Here is a 22,306-nt window from a genome sequence, read left to right as displayed (position 1 = left end):
CTCTGGGTCAAGTCAAAGCCTGTTGGGGCTGCAGATGATAAGGTCAGCTTTGGTATGAGGGTATTGATTGATTTTTTTGATCTAGATCAATGACTTCATCAGTTCAGGAAACTCCCTGCTATGGGCACAGATAAAGGTCTATAATTCATCTGTAACTTCTGTGATTTTAAATTATTTTCTCCTGCTCACATAGCCACTGTGTGTCAGAGGAAGGACTTTGAATTCAGATCTCAATGACTCCAAGACTGGTCTTTTATTTGCTACATAATATGGTCTTTCATGAGTATATTATAAATCTAAATTCAGCCATAATGAAGTTAGAGGTAAAATTGAGAAGCAGGTAGAAAATTAAGGGTGTTTCTCTTGCTTGAGCAAGTATTCTGCCAGGTATAAACTAATGGGTCTTATTAAAGGGAAACCATTAGTGTCAAGTCAAAGTGAAAAGGCATCTAGTGAGATTGTGGATAGAAATCTAGGTCACTCACATGTCCTAAAATATTTCTGGTTCAATTGGAAGAATGCCCTGCTCTGCTTTCCCACCTGTCCTGCTCAATCCATGTGTTTATTGGCATTTGCGAAGTTGTTTAATTTAACAAGGTGTATGGAAGCTTGTAGGGGGTATGTATACGGAGGGGGGAAAATCACTACTTACATTCTGAGCCTGCCTTTGATTGCTCTTTGCTCAAAGATGAATTGTGCTAGAAAACAGCTGGCCTGGTTTTGTTCTTCCTCCTATAGTGCTTTTCCCATCTCTAGTAAAGGCATTCCTAAATGATAGGAAATAGTCACATTAGATTTCATCCACATAATCTATTGCAGGATGCAGAGTCATAATGGCCCTTTTGTAATATGTTAGGGAGTTAGCATACTGAGCCTCTTTCCTAGATGCTAGCAAATGGCCTTTCAGAAATTATTTTCCCCCTTCAAAGCCTTGTTAAAAAACATACCTTTGGGCGTATCATGCAATATTTATTGATTTAATTGCGGAAATCTGCTAAGTCTGAAAATTGGGTTGCTACATTTAGATGTTTACAGTGATAAGACCAAGAGGGGATGGTAGAATGGAGCACCCATTCCCTTCAGAAGACATTGCATGGTAAGAATCAGAATCACAAACCAGCCATCAAAGATTTCAATAACCAAAACTGAACAATTAAAAGAAATTATTCAAAAAGGTTCCTGGCTTATTTCGTGGAGACTAAATTTTGTTTATTATTAATAGGGAACTGTGATACAAAGAGCATCTCTTTCATTGAGTCTTTGGATATGCCTCTTTGAAATTATTTTGAGGAAGAAAAAAAAACAAAGAAAATAATTTGGAAAAGGGATGAAAATTATATTCTTTAGTATAAATTTCTTTCTACCAAATCAGCTTTTGAGTAAAGATAGAGTAGCATGAAGAAGATATTTCAATGTGAATGAGAGCCTCATAAAACACTATATACGAGGAATTTGACATAAACCAGGTTTGCTTTTGACTCTTTCAAGGACTTTTATTAGTAAAAATACCAAGATCTCCTTATAATTACTTATACATCTAATATATAGTGAGCCAAGCCAAATTTCAAGCCATGAGGAGTCATCTGATCAAAGATTCCCATTTTCCTGAGGAGGAAATTGAGACCCTAAGATACTATTTTTTTCCAAGGCCATTCAGCTCCTTAATAGCAAGATTGACATTGAACTTGCCCTCCAGTCCAATGCCATTTCTATTGTTTGGAACCTAAAGATACATTATATTAAATGTTTACTCAATTTCCTTTTAAACTTTTTCCATATTCCGATTAAAAAAAGTCAAGGGATTAGTTGATTCTTGGTCACCATGGTAAACATAAAAACTAATGTGAATTCATGTGTGAAAATATAATTAAAATGCTAAATTTTAATTTTATAAATTTTATATTAATTTTGTATAAATTTTATTTTATATAATCTTTAAATAAATTAAAAAGCTAAAAGCACCCCCAAGAGCTATACCCATGCCTCTTTGTCTACAGAGCTAGTATAAGCACACCTTTTGAAGCATATGGAGAGCCCACTTTAGAGTGAGGTAGTGTAATATAATTGATAGGACACTATAATTTGATACAGGAAGACCTATTTTCAAGATCAAATATAAACTTCTTAGGCTGACATTTAAAACCCTTCTGTCTACCTTTCCAGTTATAGTGCTCTGGCTTTTTCATTGTTTCTCCAGTATAGCACTCCATCTCTGTATCTTGCCATTGGTGGTCCTCAATATGTAGTATGCACTCCTTCACTTCTGTCTCTCAGGTTCCCTAGTTTAGTTCAATTTTACCTCAAGTCCCATCTTCTATAGGTTTTTTCTTATCCCTCTTCAGCTGCTAGTATCTTCCTCCTCTCTCCCCCATCACCTCCTACCTATTTTGTATCTATAGATGTACATATCCTCTCTCTTGACTATATTATTAAATTATTGGGAGTTGAGATTCTTTTAACAAGGACTATTTTTATGTCCCTAGGGTCTAGCACATAGAAGGCACTTAAATACTTTTTGGTTGGTTGGTTGATTGACTCACACATATATCAATTATTTGATCCTTTATAAGTCTATTAACATTTCTGAGCCGTATTTTCCTCGTCTTTAAAATGGAGGGGTGGTAAAAACATCTGTTTCTCTGAGTTGTTGCAAGAAGTGAAGGGAGCAATGCATGAAAAGCAAGCCTTAAAGTGCTATATAAATTAATTGTGTTTTGGCAAGTAGTGCTCTTTGACAGACTTTGAATCAGAAAGTTCTTTGGTTAACTAACAAATTTCAATTTGGACTCATTTCTGCTTTTCAATTGTTTTAGTTTTTTATTTTTAATTTAAATTCTAATAGCAGCACCTGCCTTTGTGTTAAAAGGGCATTGTCATTTTTTTAAAAGTGTCCCCTCCCCCAAATAGCGTAACTACCCTTTGGTACCTCCTCAATCTTGTGGATGCTTCCTCTGTCAGTATAAACTATAACTCATCCATTTCTCTTCAACTTACCCTACTCTTGTCTTAATCCTTCTATAAGGATTTCTCAAAAATTCTGTATATTGAAGATCTCTTTCCTGTAGGTCTTTTAATACTAAATATAGAGTAATGTAGTCCTTGGACAACCCTTCTATTTGTTATTCATCCCTATCCATCCCTTTGTGACCTAACTCCAACCTCCTCTTCCAATCATAGATTTCATTAAGAAAATGTTTTTTTTGTTTTTTATGATACTTACTCATGATACAGGAAAAAAGGCAGTTAATGAAGAGGAAAATGTTGGAGAGCTACACTATTCATGGAGTGAAGGAGCTGGTCATGAGATTTGGTATCAGTTGGAGCTATGAGATCTCTAAACCCATTGTGGAGCAACAGGATAGGTATAAAAACAGCAGATTTTCACCAGCGAGCCTTTGAACATCTCTTCTTTTATTTTCAGCATTGACTATATTATTTTACAGAGATACAATGATATTCTACACCTCTACAGTGTAGTCTCCCATCTACATAAACATATGTTTTATGATAGAGAAATATTTGTGTTTTAAGGTTTCTTTGAACTCAAAAAGTTGCTTTGATAACTGGAAAATTGGGGGGTTCCCATTCCAACCTAATATAAAGGCAGCTTTTTGCTTAAAATGGAAAGCTTGTTTGTTCTCTAAATCAGCGTTTCAAAAATATCAAATCAGAAATGTGGACCTCAATGCTTGATGCGAAGCAGGTTTGTGCATTTTTTTTCATAACTTAGACCTAAAAAAATGCAACAGTACAATACATCACTGATACAAGAGCCTGATAGATTTAGAAAATGTTTAGTGAGTGTATTCCGCTTAGACCAGCAGGAACACCTGCTTCTATTATTCAATCACTGATAAAATGGTAAATAGCTTATGTCAGTCATGCTGCTCACATAAAGCCACATAGTTTGCATGTAGGTTTGGTCATCTTTATGGAATTGTGGAGGTTGTGTGTTCGATCTCTTTGCTAAATGACTCCATCAAAAAATTATAGGGTCATAAATGGACAGCGACACCATTTTAATCTTCATTCATTTTATCTCTCCCTCTGCCCTGCTCCCCATTTCTCCCAATGGCACCTCTTCCTAGGCAGTCTGAAGAAAATATTAAGGCATTAAATGTTGTCTGTCATAATGGTGGACATCCAGATAGTTTGTCCCATCGCAGGTCTTTTCTTACAGGGTAGTTTTCTTTTTCTCCATGGCCTTTGAATCTAGTGTGTCCCCATGCCCTCCCATTTCTCAACTTCTTTAAGCCAGTAAATGCCAATATTAGAAAAAAAAAATTCTTTAAGCCAGTAACTGCCAATATTAGAGAAGAAAAGGTACAGCTATATTCATGCTTCTTAACGAGACTGCTGAAAATATGCACTAATTTTGATATATATTACAGCTAATGGTGCTCCTACTGACTCAGGGGCCAAGGGACAAGAAGCTAGGAATGTATCTTTGAGAGAAGTTTCTCTGAAGAGAAGCATTCTGGCCTTCATGATCACACTCATATTTTCTCTTTGAAAAATATTCTAATCCTTCAGTGATACCTAGAGTACTTCTATTTGTTGTGTTTTGCCATTTTTCTTTATTTACTATAATTTAATTTTTTAAATTTTATTTAATTGATTAAGAAAAATTTTCCATGGTTACATGATTCATGTTCTTTCTCTCCCCACTTCCTGTCATTTTGCTTTTAAATAGAACATGATACAATGCTTGGCAGTCATTGGGCTTTTACTCTCTTAGGTGATGGAGAAAGGAAATATTTAAATCTGGTAACTTCACTCCTTTCCTTTTCTGACTTATGAATTTGGCCTTTAGTTAGCCAAGGTTGTAGAACTTATCTTTGAATAAATAGGATTTTACTTGGATATGTATTGAAGTGCAGCGGAAGAATTGGATTAGAACATTTTTCACAGAGCTGGGCACTTGCATTTGTATTCTGAGAGTGTTGTGAGAGGATGCATATGCTTTGACCCCTTGGTAAAGGGCAGGCATGGCCAAAAGCTCCTGGTTGGTCCCTTGTTCCCCATGAAGAAGGGAGTGTTCTGTGCCAAAGAGGATTTGAGACTGAGCCAGGAAGAGTCACCCATTCTGTAGGCTTTCAAAGAGGCCAAAGACTCCTCCTCTTAGTCTCTTCCTTCCTCTCTTTTGAGTACTACTCTTGGGACGCTGCCAGGTCTCCCTTGGACTTCCTGACAGAGAACAAGTACAACTAGAGCTTGGCTAGATTGAACTGTACAAATGGAAGACAACTTGGAGACTATTGCTGTACCTAGCTAAAAAAGGCACAAATGTCCATTTACTTTTTCAGGAGTTCCTAACATGAACTCCATGAATATTTTTGAATTTATTTCTTTTTTATTTTGATAAATGTATTTAAGTATAATATATTTAATTTTTAATTCCATATATTTTTTCTTATGCACTGAAGAAAATCCTATTTCCATAAGCTCCATGGTCCAGATGGCTAATGGGATCTATGATACAAAATAAGGTTGAGAACCCCTATTCTGTATAAATCTTTATTTTCATAGGAAGTTTTTAAAAATTATTATTTATGAGCCTTTAATAAATTTAATCAAAAAAGCATTCTCAGGGTCTACCTAAAGTGGTATATGTTCAGAGATAAGAAAATAGTAGAGGATTCACTGTCAAGTTTATTCTTGATTTGAAAAGCCCTCTCTACAACTTGCCAACATGGTTATCTGCCCTAAAACTGACAACATCCAATCTAATCTTCTCACCCCTACCAGAATAATTTTCTCTCTGCATAGACTTTATCATGTTATTTGAATATTCTAAAAATCTTCCTTCTTCCCTGCCAAATAAAGCCCATACTCAGCCTGGTATGACAAGCCTTCTTCAGTCTTCTTTCATTTTACCATTGTAGTGTTTTCTTGTATCCCTCAATATACTCTGTGCCAATAGATCTCAAACTCTTGATCTTTGAACCCCTTTATAAGCAACAATTATTAATGACCCCAGTGAACTTTTGTTTCCAGTTCATTTTAGTATCTTTCCATGACCTTTTAAGATTGTAAGTTATGATCTAAAATAGATGTATTTAATATTTCTTCTTTTCTGCATTTGTTTGTGAGGTTTTTATGCCCTAAAACACAGACATTTTTTGTGTAGGTGCCTTATACTCCTGAGAAAAAGGTATATTCTTTTACCATTCAGTTTTCACCAGAGGTCTATCCCCAGTGAAATTTTGTCCATGTGGGTTATGTCTATTAATATTTACTGTATTTGAAATGAAAACAATAAAGTTGCATAAAAATCATCTTGACTACACAGTCCCCACCCCAATGGGTTTCATATACCCTTAATTGGTGGAGGCTTCCAATGGTCTCCAAATTTTCACACTTTGAGAATCATTGACTTTATAGTAAAGAAAGAGGGAGTACTACTTTTTCATCAGTATGTCCTTGATAGGTATCTTGAATCTTACATGCCTTCTTTTCATTTGATATTTGAAATCCTTCAAAATCTACCTCAACTGCCACCTCTTTTGGAATCCTTCTCTAAACTCCCTTAGTTACAGAAATGACTTTTGCGTCCTCAGAAACCCCATAGCACTTTGTACCTTTCTCACGCCCTTCTAGCCTTTTTTCAATTTTGTATGATCAACATCATGATTCATTAATGGGTCTTATTTTCCTATAAGAATATGAGCCCCTGGAGAATGAGGTCTAGGTTTTATTTACCTTTGTTTCTCTCTTCTCCCAACACAGTACTCTGCAGGTAATCATTATAGAATGAATGAATGTAAACTCATTGAGGGCAAAGACTGCCTTATTTTATTTTTCTAACAGTGTAATATTTTAATTTAATCAGTTTAACAACTATGATGTTTACTGAATTGTATTTAGATCCTTCTATTGGGATCTATTTGTTTTTGTCTTTGAATCCCCGGTGCTTAGCACAATTCCAGGCCATTGAAGGTGCTTAATAATTGTTTATTGATTGATTGTGTTGGCTGGTGTTAGTCATGATATCTAGCTTTCACTCATAGCATTGCCTCTTGGGTAAAAAAAAATGTGTGTGTATGTGTTAGATTCTGGCCCCCAAAAAAGACAAACCTTATCTTAGGCTGGCTACTACTATTTCAACCTTGTAAAAGGTCATAGTTGTCAATAAGTAAATGAGTTAGGTGTCTGGGAGCAGTAAATGAAAAGGCTGCAGCAGCCTGGTTTAATCACAATTTAGTGAAAAGCCTGCTTTTGTCCTTTTGCCACAGCTGATAGGAATACAAGTGGATCTAGAAAGAGCTCCCTGAAAAAATGACCAAGAACTTTCATTCAGAGAACATCTTTTCACTTTCCATTACATTGTCTTATCTTTGAGAGAGTACAGTTCTAGTCATAGAACTTCCGGGGAAGTTAGGTCAGTCCCCATATTACCCTCTCCTTCCCATTTTATTTTTTGACCAGAGATAAGCCAGATGTCAGGTGGTTTGGATTAAGACAATAAATAAAGTTGTTTACTATTGTTTTAAAATAAAATATGGAAAATGAAAAAAAAAAGTAGGCTTGTGTCTTCCCTCTGCTATAGGCTAGTTGTTTGACCCTAGGTTAGTCACTTGACTTGAATCCTTTTCCCAGTAATTAAAAAAATAAAACACAAAACCCAGAGTTGTTAGGAGAGAAACCATTTTGTAAACTTGAGAGTTATATAAAGATGAGATATACATATTAAAAGCCTCATATTATAATAAAATACCAAAGTATAAAAGTCATACAATGCCATATTCCAACAGTTATTAAAAATCATTTTAGGTACTTTTGGAAGCAAAATAAGTTGTTTGGGGAGTTTGTTGGTTTATTTTTTTCTCTTTAACCTTGTTTTCAAATTGGCTATTTTTGATCCTAACATCAGTGTTACGGTTTAAGAATTATCAAAGTCCTTGAAGGGGCCTAATCCTCCTAATGACTTATTAGGGTAACCATAAACCACTTAAGTTACTCATTTGCCTACCAAAACGTGATCTTCCTAGAATTATTCCACTGGGTGAAAGTTCAAAGGGCTCAATAATTCCCTGTCCTTTTAAATTGTGATCATTTCGACACTGCAGAAATCCTGGTTAAATTTTTAGAGTAAAGTCAAGGCTTGGTCTCTCCTCAACATTTCTCAAGGGTTACAAATTATCTGTGGCTTTTAATTTGAACCTCCTATTTCTTTTGCACTAAAATAAATTAACCAGATGATATATTGGTATGCATCCTTTCTCCATTAGAATATCTGCTTTCCAGACAAAGGATAGAATCTTGGGTTTAGGTTGATAGTGACTTCAGAGGTCATTTGGTCTGACTCCTTCCAATAAATGATGAAATCAAGCCCTGGAATGACAAAACAGAGTGTTCAAGGTCACCCAGATTGTAAATAGCAAAACTCAAATTTGAATCTGGGTCTTCTCATTCCAAAGCCAGAACTCTTACCATTATGCCACAAGGTTTCTGTTTTCAACTTCTTGCTACATTGCAATAAAATGGAAACTTCAGAGTGTCAAGTTAATGTTTCCAAGAAACCTATAAATATCACAGTCCATCTTCCGCACTTCAGGCACCATTATTCCTAGGTATTCTTGATACAAATGAGTAAAGGTATTTATTAAAATAACAGCAGCTAGGTGGTATAGTGGATGGAATGCCAGACCTGGAGTCAAGAAGAATTGTCCTGAGTTCATATCTAGCCTCAGACACTTCCTAGCTGTGGGACCCTGGGCAAATTACTTAAACTCTTTTGCCTCCGTTTCCTCAGCTGTAAAATGAGCTGGAGAAGGAAATGGCAAACCACTCTATCCTTGAAAAATAGGGTCACAGAGTCAGACACGGTTGAAAGGACCAAACAACATATCTTTCTACCTATTCTACTTTGTTACTAAGTGTCAGGAAAAATGACCAAGCTTCCTCCCTGCACCCTATACAATCATTAAATTCTGCCTGGATAAGTCCTTTATCACTGAATTTTATTTCCTTCTAATCTTAGTGAATCTTACCGCTCCAGTATCTTTGCCAAGAAAACCGCAAATAAGGTTGCAAAGAGTCCAACATAACTAAAACTGACTGAATATTCTTAGTGAAAATGAGGTGTGTCTAGTGTTCTCAATGGTATTCTTTTCATGTAAATAAAGACTCTTTTAGTTCTTAGTTGCCTCTTTTTCAGACTATTTACTTTCAGGGATTTTTTTTTCCTTTTCTCTTTAAATTCTATATTCCCAGTTTGGTCTAACTGTGAAATGTGAAACAATGATATGCTCTGGGAGAGGGCATTGTAGTTCTAAAGTGAGTGATGTTCTCACAAGTTACTCAATAATACACTTGCCTTAAATTGGCCACTTTATCCTTTTCTGTCTTGGGAAATGGAAGGGAGAGAGAGGCAGCAGGGTGGAAATGAACCCTGGTTTAATCAGAGTAGGGAATTTGTAGTCTTTGAGTTGCCAGGAACAATGAGAGGTTAGGTGACTTTCCCATGTTCACACAGATAGCCTATGTCTGAGGGCAAACTTGAACCCATGACTTCTTGACTTACAGACTCTCTCTCTAATCATTTCATCATGGCTTCCATCCATTATAAAATATTTTCAAAAACCATTTGCCTAGCAGTTCTGGTGTGTGTAAAATTTTTTCAGAATATTCCTACAAAGATGAGTGAAAAAAATAAGCACACATATACAAAGGATATTTTTTATCTTTTTTTAAATTTTAGCTTGGAAAATGAATACTTAATTATATTAAAGCATTACTACCTCTGTTAAGGTTGAGTACTCAAGCGCACAGACAGTAGGAAATGCCAAGGCTGAGGTTTCTACAGTAACATTAATTCACCACATTACACTTGTTGTTTATTTAACAGAATAAAGAACAATTCTGAACATATCCATTTAATAGGAAAACAGTAATTGAAAACATCATATGTATGTGTGAGTCACTTTCCAACTAAAAAATCTGAGCTGGAAGAGTCTTTGGAGATCATATAACCCAACCATCTCATTTTCTATATGAGCAAAAGGAAGATCAGATAGATAAAAGCCAAGGTCACACAGATAATTAGTGGCAAAGTTAGGATTAGAGACCAATACTTATGGCTCTCTCCTAGATCTTCTATGTCCATACTTCTCTACTTATGAAAGAACATGGCTGAAATGATCACCCTTCCTGATATATATACAGACATGTATCAGACAGTGTTGTTCTGGTCCTCCTGTCAGATAGACTCTGGGTTCAAATCCTGGATTCAATGCTTATTGAACTTTGTGATCATGAAACAGTCACTTAGCATTTCTGTGCCTCAGTTTCCTCATTTCTAATCAGGATAACTATAACTTTAGTCATCTACCTTACAGAATTTGTTGTGGGGTTCAAATGGTCTAATGGTGGAATGGTGCTTTAGAAATAGTGAAGTTTTATATAAACCCCTTTTATTACCATCAAGAATCTGTTCTTTAGATGTTTATTATGTTACCATTTAACTCTTCTAATGGACTCTTATCTTAGTGGATTCAATGCACAGGCATAGGTGGAAAATGAGGCTGGTCAAATTGTCAGATTGCTTACTTCCTTGACCTTGTCTTCTCTCCAATTTTCCAACCTGTTTTTGTCCTTGATGTCTTTACACGGCTAAAAAAAATGTCCTTTTCTTTTATTCTCCTTTCTGGGAACCAGCCAATCATTCTTTTTATAATCAAAAGCCTACATATCCAGAGGCCGTTGGCTAGCATCCAAACATCTATTGGTCATCGAACACCTTGCATGAGGTAATTTTCAATTATCTTATTAAACCAGAACAGTGATCTAGTCTTATTTTCTTTGATTATAAATATCGTCTATGTTCTTATTCCTGTTAATAGTAACACTTCTGGAGTGCCAACAATGTGCTGGGCACTATACCAGATGTCCTGTCCTTCTTTCTCAGTCAGGCCAGACACTGAAGTGAATGACAATAGCTGAAATCAAGAATAATTGCAATATTTTGTGGAGAATTAGGGGTCATCATATATTGCCATGGAAAATGGTTTCTTCACATAGGTGTTTGTTTTCCCCATTGCCTTGTGACTTTCCACTAAAAGCAAATAAATTCCACTGACCACCCCTCAATTCCTGAAAATTATATATATATATATGTGTGTATATATATATATGTATATATATATATATATCAGATGATCACATTGAAAGAATTTTAAATAGTTACTATGAAGGGTATCCTTTTACCATTTTATTGCTATTCCAACACTAAATTCATAGTGAGTCATATTTAGTGAATTCAAATGTTCCTCTGTGCTTTGGGAAAGGAAATATCTTTTTAAGCATGGAAAAAAAATAAATGTTTATTTATATGGAAAGAGGAAATATTAAGCAGTGGATAGAGAGTTGGCCTCAGAGTTAGCCCAACCTAGGCTCCAATCACTCCTTTGACATTTAATGGCTACATACTCTAAAGAAGTCAAACAATTTCTAGATATTCTGAACAATCCTTTAAGACAATGCAGAACAATTGTAGATAGGCATTGCCAGAGGGAATGTCCTCACCAGTAGCTTACCTATACCAATAACATCATAGGTTCAAACCTCCCTTCCCAACCAGTCCCCACACAGAACACCAGTCCATTGTTCTTGACATCACTGGAATTGTCTGGAATTTAGCAGTTCTGATGTTAATCAGAATACAATTGCCCACCCCAAAAATACCTTTCTCTTATTTTGATGCAAGTATGTCTTTTTTTTTAAGTTGGAGCATGTACCAAATGATAGGATTTAACTATATTCTTTCTGAGATCCTTCTAGCCCCATGTTCATATGACACTGACTGGACTTTTGTACACCACATTCAATAGATGTCATCAAAAAATGGCATGATCAAAAAAATTGTTGAGTCGTGTGTGGTGAGGGCAAGAGTATCCCTTGGCAGCCTGAATGCTTCATTGATGTCCTTGGAATGTCTAGAAATCCCCTTACTGTGTTGGATGGAACTTCTGTAGTGAATTTATAGGATAATATGTACTAAAGTCATGCAAGATAGACTGCTATGCTTAGGTCACTGTCTACATTTATAGAGAAGACATTGACATTGATAAGATCACAAATTACTTAAACCATTAGAATATTGACTGAACTTCAGGAAGGAAACTTTATATGATTATGATAGAAGAGCTATCCCTTACTGCCTTTATGAAATCCATTTGGGACTCTACTAGAAGAAGTCATATAATTCCCCACCTTCCTTTACATGTAAAATGGATATCAACAATTTTTTTCACAACCCTAGTGCTGTTAAACAGCTCCCTTTCCCTCTCCCAAAACATGCTGCACAAATAAAAACAATTTATAAATACTTAGATGTTTAATTAATGTTTCTAAACTAATGTCAAAAAACTACAAAAAATAATAAACAAGAAAGATTCTTTTGTAATCTTTTCCAAGACACAAAAATACCCCAAATGTAACTGTGTTCAGTTACAACTTTTCTGATTAACCATGAATCAAATGTGACAAATGTGAAATTATAAACCATTTGGATTTGTTTATTGCTTTGCTTATACTTTTATCTTTATTTGATGGTTTCTATTTCCTCTTCCATTCATACTGACATTCTTCTAGATCAGGTCCTCAAGACTTCATGTTTGAACAATAGTAGTAACCTTAAACAGCAGCATGAGTTAGTGGAGAAGGTCATAGATAGAAATTCAAGATGAATTCCTACCTCAGATACTAGCTAAGTGATCCTGGACAAGTCACTTAACCTATTATGCCTCATTTACTTCATCTGTAAAATGAGGAGGTTGGACTCAGTGTCCTCCAACTATAAATTTATGATTCTATGATCCTCCTAAGTCTGAGGTCAAATTTGAAATTGGGGCTTCCTTATTCCAGGTCCAGAACTTAATCTACTTCACCACCTAGCTGTCTCTAGCTAGAGTGTGTTGTACTTTTCAAAGTTTTTCCCATTTTCCTCTTAGGTAATAGAGAAAATGGCTTTTGTTGTTAACTCTGGCTCATTTTACTAAGGAGAAAACTGAGGCAAACAGGGTTAAGTGACACCCAGGGTTACACAGCTAATGAATGTTTGAGACTGGATTTTGAACTGAAGTTCAAAACTGAGTCTTCTTGACTCCAGATCCATCCTCTATCCATTATGCCATTCAGCTGCCCAGAGAAGAAGGTAGTCAATATCAATACCATAACTTAGAATATGATCTTTGTACTGACTTTAGCTTTAGCAACAGTCACCCAATCTTTTCCATAACCCTCACCTCTGAAGCCAGGAACTGAAGTTCTTTTACTCTGAATGGTCTTGTAGATCTCTGCCACAAACAGCATGCTTTCTGTCATAGGATGGATCCCATAGTGCCTTGTGTTGAGCCATTGAGCCAGGCTAAGGAACTAATTTTGTTTAATGGTTCTAAGAAAAGGAGAGAAAGAACTCTTTATTACTGTTTTGAATTAAGTCATCCTCACATACTCAGACACACAGTCTCTTGATACTCTGTGAGACAACATGGTAGACACTCAGTAAGTAATGGTCCAATGAATGTAGAAATATGCTTTTTGAAACAAATATTATCAGTTCAAAATGAGTAAATAATTATGATCAAGATACTTTTTGTAGTTCTGTGAAGGGCTGAATTTCAAAAGGAATGAAAAAAACCCAAGAAATCAGAGCAGGCATTATGCACAAAAATACACAGAAGAGTTAAACAAGGTCTTTGCTAGGTCTCTTTAGAATCACCTGATCATCAGTCTATTAAGAATTATAAATCCTATTTTAGGTTTGAAACTCCTTTTTTTTTGGTCTATTGTACTAAATATCAGCTTTGCCTATTTGTAAACTCAGATGTGTTTTGTTGTTCTTGATTCCTTGGGAAAAATTCACAAACAGAAAAAAAAAAATCCATTCTCTACTGATGTCAAGTTTCCTTTATCCTTTTCTGAGAACACAGGTCTGTAGAAGTAACATGAGGGTATGGCCCTGTTTCTATCTGTTCCGTGGCTCTCCCATCAAGACTACCTTGCCTTAGAGTCACTGGTAGTATTTAGGAACTCCAGCATCTTTAGATCTATCTTTTGGAGATAGATATTGATTTTCTTGTCTTTGAATGTAAAGGCCCAGAGTGAGCCCTTTTAGCTCATCATCTCAGAGCGTGCTGTGGCATCAGTAGCCAGGGATATGGAAGTAACAGCTTTAAAATGCATCAGAACTGGCAGCACAAGACACACCAGTGTGAGCATTCTGTGCTAGGGGAGTTCTCTTATAAGTACCATAAGCCCTGGAAACAGATTGTTCCTGGCCAGAGGTAGCTTCCATTGATGGAGATGATAGAAAATGTTACTTCTCTGTGTGCCCTCCTGGAATTACTTCAAATTGTTAAAATATGAAGCTTTCCTTTTCTCTTATCTAAATTCTGTTCCCAGTTATATGATTGTCTCTAATCCTATATAGATACAGAGGACTTGGAAAATGTTCCATAAATTTAGGACAGAGTAACAGAATCTATAGCTACACTGAATCTATAGAAAGCTGGAACTTAATGATGAGATTTCCTGTCTTCAGTGTTATTTGGCTCCATTGTTCTTGACATCACTGGAATTGTCTGGAATTTAGCAGTTCTGATGTTAATCAGAATACAATTGCCCACCCCAAAAATATCTTTCTCTTATTTTGATGCATGTATGTCTTTTTTTTTTAAGTTGGAGCATGTACCAAATGATAGGATTTAACTATATTCTTTCTGAGATCCTTCTAGCCCCATAACCCCTGATTCTACGATTTACAAACCCTTTTTTAGAATCCAATTGAAACATCTGGTGTGTAATAGAGATATGACTATATGAATGTCTATTTGGATACAGAAATATTAATTCACGATATGCCTATCTTTTGCTTATTAGGAAGGTACATAGAGGGAGATGGTACATAGAGAAGTGAAAATATTCTTCATAGAAGAAGTAAAAGTGATGGATTAGATCACTCCCTACTGAGTTAAAAACAAAGCAGGGTATGAGGGAGGAAAAAAAGAAAAAAATGTAAAGAAGATTGAAAATCAAAAACTTACAAAAAAACATTAGAACACAAAATGACCCTAAAAGCCATCCAGTTAAATTGCCTAATTTTGAAGATAATTTCATTGTGATCCAGAATGGTAAAAAGATTTGATGTCATCAACATAATTAGTGCCAGAAACTATATTAAAAATCTAATCTCTCAGTGCCTAGTCTGGAAGCAATCAGGTAGTTTAATGGATAGAATGTCTACTTAAGACATTGATTAGTTATGTGACCTTGTGAAAGTCATTTAACTTCTCTTACCTCAGTTTTCTCATCTAAAAAATGGGGGAAATACTACCACTGGCTTCATGGGATTGTGGTGAGAATCAAATGAGTAATATATGTAAATCACTATATAAATGTTATTATTATTACTTTATCATGCAATCTAGTCTCCATGGCAACCTATATGTGTTTTTGTATTTTTTAAATTATCTTATTTCATTTGCCATTTCACCTTGTTATAAACTAGTCCCCATGATATATTTGTAAAAAAGTAGCATATGGTTTTAGCACATCATTCTCTAATCAGGTTAAACTGGGAAGAAATATTAAATAAGTGACTTTTCCAAGGCATAATTTAATAGTGAATCAAAGTTTAAAATTTAGTGCCTAAATTCTGGGCTTCTCAGTCATCATTGGTGACTATTATTATACTTTAGTTTTTCTAATGCTTATATCCTAGATAAGTATTTCTCACCCATTATTGTCAAATGATTAATTCAAAGAGGATAGAAAAATGCAAAACAAACAAGTATGCCACAATTTCTATCAATGAATCCTTTCTAAACTCTTTATTATTAAGAAGAATTTGCCTTAAGCTTACTTTAGAAGTCCTACCTGGGAGGAACCTAAATCAAAGATGCTATTTTCAGCTGGGACATTCTTTAATTTTAATAGAAAAGAAAAATTACATGATCTAGAATAAAGAAGAAAAATATTAAAAGTTACTTATGGACTCTAAAATGATTACACTCGAGACCACATTATCATTTGTCCATAGAAGTTGTGGAATGAGCTGGCAAACTTTATAAGAATTGATTGGTTGAGTACACATACCAAAAAAAAAAAAATCATCCTTTTTGGGTAAAGGTAATTGAGACTTTTCTAAGAGTTAGATGAAATACCTAAATCTCATAAACAGATATTTGCAAGCACAGGGCAAAAGAGTAGATACAAATACCAGAGATGAACACAGAATGAGCCTTGAAGCGATGTTTAAAGCATTCTGACCCTTCTTCGCTTAATCCACTAGATTAAATTCATCTGTGATGGTATCTATAAATAGAGGCTTTCTAGAATTCTACTCCTTTATTAAATGCATTGGGGAGATTTTATCCTTATCAGGCAGGTGACTCTTATTATTCCAAAGATCTTTACCCAATTCAACCTACCCCTAGATTTGATGTTGGCCTAATATTCTGATTAGAATGGAAAAAATAAAAACCTTTGACTTTTACTAAAAGGACAATAGCTTCACATAGACCAAAAACTTTAAGGAAAGCATCCAAGTAAGTCACTTCTCCTTAGTATTCAACAAAACCAAAATTATTTTTTTCTCTCTCACAGATTACCCCATTCTCTAAACCATTTAGTGTGAATTGAGTTGAGTAGGGGGAAAAAAACAAACAACTAGCAAGTACAGTGAATGAATAAACTAACCTGGTCTCTTGGCTTTAAAACAATTGATTTCACCGATCCAATTAATCAATAAACATTTCTTAAGCATCTAATATGTGCCAAATACTATGCCAAGTGCTAGTAAGTTTTTACATTACCATCAAATTTATCTTTTTCCCTCACCTTACAAGTGAACTATACTTTGAAAAAAAAGGAAGGAAGGAAGGAAGGAAGGAAGGAAGGAAGGAAGGAAGGAAGGAAGGAAGGAAGGAAGGAAGGAAGAAAGGAAGATTAAAAAAAGAAAAAATGAAAGCATTGAAATAAGAGAAACAAAAATGTAATGGGGTGTTTTTTTTTTCCTATCACCTCTGTGATACATGTGATGTCATGAACTCCTAGGCAGTTTGGAGAAGCTTATGGATCTGCTCTCAGAATGTCATTTTGCTTCCTATGTTCATAATTGAAAGAAATGTTAAATTTCAGTTAGAGGCTATGAAAAAATAGATTTAATTTTTTCTCCTATTCAAGGTACATGGATCCCTGTGATTGAGAGCAAAATAATCTCAACTTGAGATAAACTCAGAATAATTAAGAGAGGAAGATTTTCTCCTACTACCACAATTACCCATCCACCATCAGCACCATCAGTATATAAATGTCTTCTTTGGGATCATACTTGCTCATTGTAACCACAGAAGACTCAGTTTCAAGGTTTATAGGTTCTTTCCACTTGCCTTATTGATGTTATATATGTAGTTTTCTTGGTCCTACTTCCTTCACTCTCCAGTAATCATGTAAGTTTTCTCATGCATCTCTGAATCCTTCATATTCATTGTCTCAAGATACAGTAACATTGCATGACATTCATTTTTTTTTAGCAAATCTCCCATCAATGAGCATCTACTATTTTCCAGTTCTTTAATACTATAAAGAATTATACTATCAATATTTTGGAATATACCTAATAGTTTTTAATAGAAGGAAAGCAAAAAAAAATTTCTCCAAATTTCAGTAGTTGTCCTATATAGAACTTTATTATATATGCTTCTGTCTTCTCCTTTACTCTCTTCATCTAGTATACCCTAGACATAATTGAAAAAATAGTATTCCTCAAACCTTGTTCTTATCATGTTGCTCCTTGAATCAGGAAACTACATGGATTCTTATCTTATCAATCTTATCTAATGTTTATTGCTATTGTAGACTGCATTAAAACAACCATAGTATCCAAGACCAAAGATGGAAATGCAAAGGTATAATCTTGATTACTCAGATGTTATCTAGAATATTGTGAACAGACTAAGGCAGGGCAACCAGGATGTTAGCTTACCTTGAGGTCATGCTCTAAGAGAACCAGTTGATACAAGTGAAGATTTTAGGCTTGGGAGAAGACAGGGAATACATACTAGCTATCATTTACTCTTTTTTTTTTAACTCCTATCTTCTGTCTTGGACTCAATACTATGTATTGGCTCCAAGGCAGAAGAGTGGGAAGGGATAGGCAATGGGGGTCAAGTGACTTGCCCAGGGTCACACAGCTGGGAAGTGTCTGAGGCCAGATTTGAACCCAGGACCTCCTGTCTCTAGGCCTGGCTCTCAATCCCCTGAGCCACCCATCTGCCCCCTATCATTTACTCTTTATAGTTTTGTCATAAGCAAGAATGGTTTAACTTGTTCTTTTGGCCCAGAGACTGTAACTAGGAAGCAATGGTTAGAAATTATGGAGAGGCAAATATTCAGTGTTAGAAAAAAATTCCTAGCAGACCTCTCTAATTAATTATTAAGTATTTAGTAGACTCTCAGCACTGTGTGCCAAGCCAAAAATAGACCTGAGCTAGTTGACCATTTGTAAGATGCATTATCATGTATAGAAAAGATTTGTGTTTAGTTACATATTGGACATACAAGAATATGAAATTTCTTCAAATTATATGAATATCCTGGTCTCTTGATTCCTTCTGAGAAGGCAGTCAGGCATTTTAGTGGCAATAGTTCTGTATTTGAAGTCTAGAAGACCTGAGTTTAGACACTGACTTATTGTGTGACTCTGGACAAGTCACTTAAACTTTGTCCACCTAATGTGATTTTACAATTTGATTCCATGATTCCAATTCTCAGCCTATGATTATAATTTTATTGCCCCTAACTGAACTTTTGGATTTTGACTAATAATAATGATGATCATGATAAACTAGAATTTATGCCAGTGCTCTAAGATTTGCAATGTGCTTTATAGCCAGTATTCTCTCCACTACACCTCCTTGCCTGGACACGTTATAAGGTTAAAATACTGGACCAAATCTAATGAATTAAAATGTAATTGATTCAAATGAAAACATTTTCACTAAGGTTCAAAAAATCAACTTCCCAAGTAAAAGCTGAGGGATGAATGACTAAGAAAATTGTAGTTTCAGTGTGCTCTGCAAAAGCAAACCAGCTAAGGTAGCAAGAAGTCTTGAGACCATTAAAAACCTAGATGACTACTTTTCAGGGATATTATAAAAATGATTCCTACTTACAAAGAAGGTCAATATGATGTGATAACCTCTTAGATCTCTTCTACCTCTGAAATTCTATAATTCCCTTATCTGTGCATTAATTAGATGATTTTAGCAGCTATTGGATTATAATTAAAGATGTTGATGACTAGTGGTAGTACAAGCGAAGATGAATTTTATTTTGTACTTTTTGTCCAGAATGTATCAATTATTTGTAGGTAGGGAATGACAGGAATAGGGAGGGTCAACAGCAACTCTGAGATTTCAAGCCTGGGTGGCTGGAAGGTTAGTGGTCCTAGTAGAAAAAATAGTGGAACTAGAAGATGTGAAATATTTAGGGAAAGAGGGAGAAAATGGATTCAGTTTCAGATATGCTCATTTTGAGGTATACTGATGTAAACAATAAAGCCATCAGAATGTACATATCACCAAAGAAGAGAATATAGATAGGAAAGGGGCTTTGGACAGTGCTTTGCAATTCTCCATCCCTGGAGGGCAAAGAAGACTATTTATTATCAATGAGAGTTTAAGAGGAGACAGTTGTAAAAATATACACTCATCTTCCTGAGTTAAAATCTCTCTTTAGACACTTATTAGTTGTTTAACCCTGAGCAAGTAATTTAACCCTGTTTGACTCACCTGTTTCATCACTTATAAAATGAACTGGAGAAGGAAATGACAAGACACTCCAGTATCTATTCCAAGAAAACCCCAAATGGTGTCACAGAGTCAGAAATTACTAAAAACACTGAACAACAACAACAACAAAAATATAAGAAGATGAGAGCACAGAAACCAAAGGCAGAAGTATCCAGGAGATGGTGGTCAACAGTGCCATTACCTCTGAAAGTTCAAAGATGATATAAGAAAACAAAGGAGATCATAATTTCACAGGACTCTTTATTTGGATTTAGAATTGGTAACCTTGGAGAGACACTAGTTTCTACAGTAGGAATCTGAGGGCAGTGTGTCAGGTGTTGAGGGATAAGTGGATCATGAGAAAAGTAGAGTGAGTATATGTGGATGACTTTTTTCTAAAAGTATAGAAGTAAAGGGGAACATAGATATGGGGCAATAGTTTGAAGGTATGAAAAGATTAAAAATAGAATCTCTTTTTAGACATAGCATGTTATGCAGCAGGGACAGAACTAGTAAAGAATGAAAGGTTGAAGATGAGAGAGATTCGAGGATCTGTATTCTTCTGAAGATGTATTTGTCCTACTCTATTGAAGAGGAAATATTGTATTCTCTTTACTATTCTTCCCTGCAAGTTCTATGGGGGAAAAGTCCTTTTCCATACCTAGCAAATTATAAGAATTCTGATAGTGTTAGATTTTGCTTGCTTACAGTACAACAGAAGTTTTATTCCTCATAGAAGACATGCTGTGGGCATTATGCATTCTAGCAAGTGTCCATAGGTCATTATGAAGAAAATCAATCCTGAGCTTACTCACTTAACTAAACCATAGTGAAGAGGTCTGTTAATCATAATTGGTAGACAAAAATGTCTGATTTTTTTTTAAGTTTAAAAAGCTGTATCTTTTCAATTTCATTTTTCTTCTGTTCACAGAGGGAGCACGATAAGGGTTGGTATGAATAAAATAAGCAAATAGACAAATAAGGTAATAAATGAATAAATAAAATGGAAAAGAGATTCATGGAAGAATTTTTTTTTTCTTTTCAAAAAATGTGCAAAAGAGATGAAAAGGAAGGCTAGAAAGAATCAGATAAAATTAGAACATCTTTGAAAGTTACATGTCGAATTTGTTATATAGTTGAAAAGAAAAGCAAGTTGTACATAATAGAGTTCTGTTGTCATATGTAGTATTCTTTTTTCCTACCATATGAATAGGAATGCCAAATTGGCTTTGTGTTTTAAATTCAGAAAAAAAAATAATTAAAAGGAAAGCAGTAGTTTAAAGAGTTGTTCTCTGTATGACTGCACCTTATGAAGTAACAGGACTATAAAAATGAAGATGTGTGTATGTCTGAAAAGTCCTCATGGACAAGATTCTCTTGAGAAATCAGGACAAATCAAACTGAAATTTATTTGAATCCTCCTTGAAAAAGAAATCATTATTGAACAACTTAACTATAGAATCACAGACTCTCTAAACTTACCACAGAGGTCATCTAGTTCAAATTATACCAGAAAGTTGACTCTACATTTTACCATCCAGCCTTTGCTGAAAGGCCACTAGTGTGAGAGTACATACCTGTTTTGAGGCAAATGGTTCAGCTTTCTAATTATTAGGAATAAGCAAGTACAGTAGTTGTGGGGGGATTTTCCCTTCTTTTTTTTTCCCCTTCCACCTTTTGCTCTCAGTTCTATCCTCTTGGAGGAGAGTAGTCAAGAAAAGTCTTAACTTCCTTCTAGTGGCAGTTCTTCAAATATTTTCTATTATTTTCTTCCCTCTTCCTATCCCCCATACCACAGCTTTCTTTTCTCACAGTGAACAAGTATTATTCCTTCCACCAAGGAGGAATGAAATCATTGTGAGTTCCCTCTCCTACTAACTCACCTCCAGCTTGATAGTGTCTTTCCTCAAAAATGATAACCATCAGGGAACAAGATACTTCAAATGTGATCTGAGCAGAGTATAAGGAAACTATGTCTGTCATCATTTTTAACACTACATCTCAATTCATGAAACCTATAATTGTTTTAGCTTTTGGGACCATTTGTCACACCATTGACTCACTGAATCTCTTAAAACTCATAGGTCCTTATAACATGAGCCCTCCTTTCTATCTGGTCATAATGTCCTAGGGCCAAATCTCATCTCCCCCAAAATATATTAACAATAGTAGCTTGTGTTTTTAGATGATGTTTCTAATTTTAAAAATACTTACATATATGTATATATGTGTATGTATATGCATATATGTTCTATATATATAGCAAGAGATGAGAGAAAGAGAGAGAGAGACAGAGAGACAGAGAGACAGAGAAACAGAGAGAGACAGAGAGAGCGAGAGCGCAATGGTCTTGGTCTAATCAGGAAAACCTTAGTTCTAATCTGATCTCAGACTTACTAACTCTGTGACTCTGGAAAAGTCATTTCCTCCATTTGCTTCAGTTTCCTTATATATAAAATGAGCTAGAGAAGAAAATGACAAACCATTCCAGTATCTTTGCCAAGAAAACC

General features: G+C 35.1%; 1 protein-coding gene across 6 annotated transcripts in view; it reads left to right on the top strand.

Moving 5' to 3' along the window:
• Positions 1 to 22,306, top strand: part of NPAS3 (neuronal PAS domain protein 3) — a 1,104,268-nt gene that overhangs the window by 568,534 nt on the left and 513,428 nt on the right. The window lies entirely within an intron of this gene.

Source organism: Monodelphis domestica, chromosome 1 (genome assembly GCF_027887165.1).
Source record: "Monodelphis domestica isolate mMonDom1 chromosome 1, mMonDom1.pri, whole genome shotgun sequence".
Classification (NCBI taxonomy): domain Eukaryota; kingdom Metazoa; phylum Chordata; class Mammalia; order Didelphimorphia; family Didelphidae; genus Monodelphis; species Monodelphis domestica.
Note: the sequence above shows the minus strand (reverse complement) of the source record. Positions and strands in the feature narration are given on the sequence as shown.